At 43.4% G+C, this 4,638-nt stretch overlaps 2 pseudogenes; one reads left to right on the top strand and one right to left on the bottom strand.

Moving 5' to 3' along the window:
• Positions 1-618: 618 nt before the first annotated feature.
• Positions 619-1,023, top strand: LOC114008690 (40S ribosomal protein S24 pseudogene; annotated as a pseudogene).
• A 221-nt stretch (positions 1,024-1,244) lies between these two features.
• Positions 1,245-4,638, bottom strand: part of LOC106735389 (serine/arginine repetitive matrix protein 1-like) — a 16,541-nt pseudogene continuing 13,147 nt past the window's right edge.

The raw sequence follows: 4,638 nt of genomic DNA, 5'->3' as shown, positions 1-4,638 counted from the left end.
CAAGCTACCAGGTCCAGGACTTGAACTGCAGTTGACCATGTGGGAGTCCAGCACCCCAACCACCACACCACCTGTAGGCCCCTTTTTTAGAAATTTTTGCTATAGGTGCTTGCACTTGCCAGAGAGACAGAGAAACAGAAAGTGAGAGATCACCCTCACCCCAGGGGGGATGGCTACAGTGCAATCCCTTCTCCTCTGTTTTCTCTTGGGATTTTGAGTACACATGTACATACTCCTGGTGTGAGTTTCAGGCTGCTGGGTCTGAGAGTTGAACCTCTGTCGACTACTTGGGAGTCCAGCATTTTAACCATTAAGCTGCCTGCTGACCTAAGAGCCCTATTGCTTTCCAAGAACTCCCTTTGAGGCTGATTAGGACATGACTTTAAAAAAAATTATTTATTTATTATTATTCTTCAGTTCGACAAGAGAGAAACAGAGATAGAGACATCGAGAAAAAGTAAATTGCCAGGTCCAGGACTCGAATTATGGCCAGCCAATGTGGGAGTCCAGTATCTCTGACCACCATGCCACCTGTTGGTCCCTCTTTTTTTTTTTTTTTAATTAAAAAATTTATTCTAGCTCTTTTCCTCCCTGGCTGCTTGAGGATATACCACCATCATGAATGACACAGTAACTATCCGAACCAGGAAATTCATGAAATGGCCATTCGGCTACGTCAGAGGAGACAAATGGTCATTGATGTCCTCCCCGGGAAGGCAATAGTACCTAAAACAGAAATTCGGGAAAAACTAGCAAAGATGTACAAGACCACACCAGATATCATCTTTGTGTTTGATCTCAGAACTCATTTTGGTGATGGCAAGACAACTGACTTTGGCATGATTTACAATTCTTTGGATTATGCGAAAAAAAAATGAACCCAAACATAGACTTGCAAGACATGGCCTTTATGAGAAGAAAAAGACATCAAGAAAACAGTGAAAGGAACACAAGAACAGAATGAGGAAAGTCAGGGGGCCTGCAAAGGCCAATGTCGGTGCTGGCAAAAAGTTGAAGGAGTAAAGATTCTATAATGACTATCTGAGGTGATTGTGCGGATTTTTCATGAGAGGATTAATAAACGAAAAATATTTTTAAAAATTATTCTAAGGTTAGTAGGTGGTATGGTGGTTGAGGCACTGGATTCCCACATGGCTGACTGTGGTTCAGGCGCCAGACCTGGCAGCTTGAAAATCACAACAAATAAATAGATAAATAAATGTTTTAAAATTTTTTAATTCTGTTTAATCCACAAACTTTATATAGCTTTAGTTAAAAAAAGAAAAAACAGTGAAACTAAGACATTATATTTTAAAATCTAGGCCCTTCCAACCTCCTAAAACCAAGGGCTCTGAAAATTGTATATACCAATTGGAAGAACAAGACAAAAATATGAATGGAGCCATAACATTTTATTAAACAAAATTTTATATCACTGAAGGATCCTTCAAGGTACTAGTTAATTTTTCTTTTCTTTTTCTTTTTTTTTTTTTGTAAAAGCAAAACAATAACAAAAAATACCCCCAGAAACACAAAACCCGAACAGAATAGAGTGAAATTCCAGTGTTCCAAATCTACTTGTTACACACCAATATAAACCCACAGTGTCCTGGCAAACAACATGTTTTCATTTTATCTTATCCTAGAGCTTGAATCCTGATTCATTTCAGCAGACTCCACAGGCAACAGAAAAGATTGTGGCAGAAAAAAAATCATTTATACTTTTGTGATAGTTCAGCAGTAATCCTTCTAGGCAAGCTCACAAACTATATTAGGTTGGAAGGATGACTTAAATGGATGCTAAGACTCAAATGATTAAAAGAAAAAGAAAAACCTCTAGGAACGGCCAGGGACATTTAAAGAAATCATAAAAATGCCAACACTATTTAAATCCTCCCCTTTTTCTTTTTCTTTCTTTCTTTCTTTTTTCTTTTAGAGAGATTTTTGCTATAGGGCATGTGTGCTCATTTTAGAAATTTTTACTATAGAGCACATGTGCATGCCAGTGAGACAGAGAGAAAGTGAGAAATCAACCACTGGGTCGATAGCCACATGGCAATCCCTTCTCCTCTACTGTCCTCCTGGAATTCTGAGCACGCATACACACATGCCCAGCATTAGTTTCAAGCCAGCAGATCTGGGACTCAAACTACAGTCAACAATGTGGGAGACCAGCGATGTAACCATTATGCCATCTGCTAGTCCCCTTAAGTCCCCTTTTTTAAAAAAGGAAATTTTTGGAGGGTTGGTGGATGGCATGGTGGTTAGGGTGCTGGACGGCATGGTGGTTAGGGTGCTGGACTCTCACATGGCGGAACACAGATCTAGTTCCAGACCTGATGGCTTGCTTTCTCACTTCACCTTTCTGTCACTCTTGCTCTCTCTCTTTTTTTTTTTTTTAAATTTTTTAGAGAAGGAGATTTTTGCTATAGGCTCCTGTGCTCACCGTAGAGACAGAGAGAGGCAGAGAGACAGAAAGAGAGAAATCACCCCCGCCCCTTGGGGTAGGGGAGGGAATGACCATGCTGCAGTCCCTTCTTCATTTTCCTCTTGGGATTTTGGGCCCAAACACATGCATGCCTAGCGTGACTTTGAAGCCACCAGGGCTGGGACTTGAACCGTGGTCAGCGATGCAGGAATCCCCTGATGTAATCATTATGCCATCTGCTAGTCCCTCTCTGACTCTTTCTGGTCAAATTACAATAATTAAAAAATAATAATAAAATAAAATCCTCCTGGAGAAGGTGGGGAAGGAGGTGGGGGAGGAGGAGTCCTTCGAAGCAGTGAGGCAGTGGGTGGGAGGCCTGGGCCATGGAGGGGGGGCTGGTGGAGAGTGCCGCCTTCTGCCACCTGCCCTCCTTACTATTCTTCACAGGGGACCTCTTGGGTCACTCATCTTCTGAGGAGGACCAGGAGCCAGAGCCAGGTGAAGACTGCTGGCTTTGTCTCCTATACTGGCGACTCAGCTGCACAGAATCTGCTGCGGCCATTTTGCCACCTTTCTCTCCTGATTCAGATAACTTGAGTTTTCTAGGCTTCGGGCTGGTAAAGGAGACTCCCTTTTCTCAGTACCTTTATGTTTTGTCACTGAAGTTCTCGCTGGAGACACAGAAACGACTTTTTCTTGTATGACTTGACTGCTGAGGTGGTGGGGAATGACAAGTTTTTGGTGATGCAGTTGCTGGAGGTGATGGCCTGTGCCTTCTCCCTGGAGGACTTGCCCAAGGAGATAACCTACGAGTTCTTCCCGGGGGCTGGATGCTCTCTTGGGTGGCTTCCTTGGCAGTGACCAGAATGAGATGAGGAATGATGAGCTGCTTGCAGACAAAGATGCTGATGAAGGCTGCCTTCGTCTTTCTGGAGACCGCCTCCTCCTGTGCCTTGGTGGGGGTGATGTTTATCCTTGTAGACTTCTTACCAAGGGCATGGCTGCCTTCTTGGGCTTGACCACTGTGGAGGTGAGTATGTTCTTGATGGGAATCTACGGTATCGACTAGGTCGAGTGTGAGGAGAGCAAGTGTGTATGCAGGATCTTGATTTGGAATGTGATCAAGATCTTGGTGGAGTCTTCATCTTATCCTTTTTGGGACTGTTTTCTGGAGAAGGCTCTTTAGGCTCTGGTACCAGTTCATGCTTGGGAAATTATGTAGTGTCACAGTTTGGAGTAGGACTCAGGAGGCATCATCCTAAGAAAGAAGGAAAGTTTACTGAGAGAAAGAATGTCTGAGGGTCTGACGCTGGAGGTGCTTCAGCCCTCCTGCCAGGAGGGGAGGGAGTTTCTTTTACTTTCTTTCTTTCTTTTCTTTTTTTTTTTTTTTTGAGAGAATTTCTTTTATAGGCTAATCCTTACGCTATTCTGAGAGACTGTATGTGCGACTGATATGTAGGGTAGTTAGGCTTAGTGGGATGAGCACACATGAAACATTTGGTGAATCTTTTTGATCCATTTCTAGGAAGTTAGACCTCCCAGTACTCACGTGGGGTCTTTATCTGCTACTTCCTGGGTCAGTGTGACCTTACAGTAGCAGCACCTGGAGTGTGGGCTCTTGCCAAGTCCAGTTATGCAGAAGTTCCGCCTTGGTTCCTTGTCAGGCCTGGAGTGATACCAAATGGTGCTCAGGAGAGTTTTGTTGTATGGGACCTTAAACGTAGAAGTGACCCTTGAACTGAAGTTTCTTTTACTTTCACTGAAGGTTCTGGGAGCTCTGGAGTTTTTCTTTTTTTCCTCAGAGCTGGGGAAGGACTCTGGCTCTTGGTTCTGTGATGGGAATATGGAGAATAGCTTCACATTCTCTCTCTCCTGATGGGGGAAAGTCTTCTAGGGGAAAGAGATCTGGATTTGTGTCTTCTTGGGCTTCAAGAACTCTCCCTTTTTTTCTCTATTCATTTCTTTTTCTCCTTTGTCCCTTTTATCTTTGTCTTCATCTTGCTCTTTCATAGATGCCAGTTTTTCTTGTTCAATCCATCCCTGTTTTATTTCCTCTTTCTTTCTTTTTTTTTTTTTTTTTGAGAGGTTTTTGCTATAGGGCGCGTGCACTTGCCAGACAGACAGAGAGAGACAGAAAGCGAGAAATCACCCCCCAGGGGGGATGGCCATGCCACAATCCCTTCTCATCCATTCTCCTCTCAGGATCTTGG

The sequence above is a fragment of the Tupaia chinensis genome, unplaced genomic scaffold, assembly GCF_000334495.1.
Source record: "Tupaia chinensis unplaced genomic scaffold, TupChi_1.0 Scaffold000369_1, whole genome shotgun sequence".
NCBI lineage: Eukaryota > Metazoa > Chordata > Mammalia > Scandentia > Tupaiidae > Tupaia > Tupaia belangeri.
The sequence above is the reverse complement of the archived record's forward strand: the minus strand, read 5'-3'. Positions and strand labels throughout refer to the sequence as shown.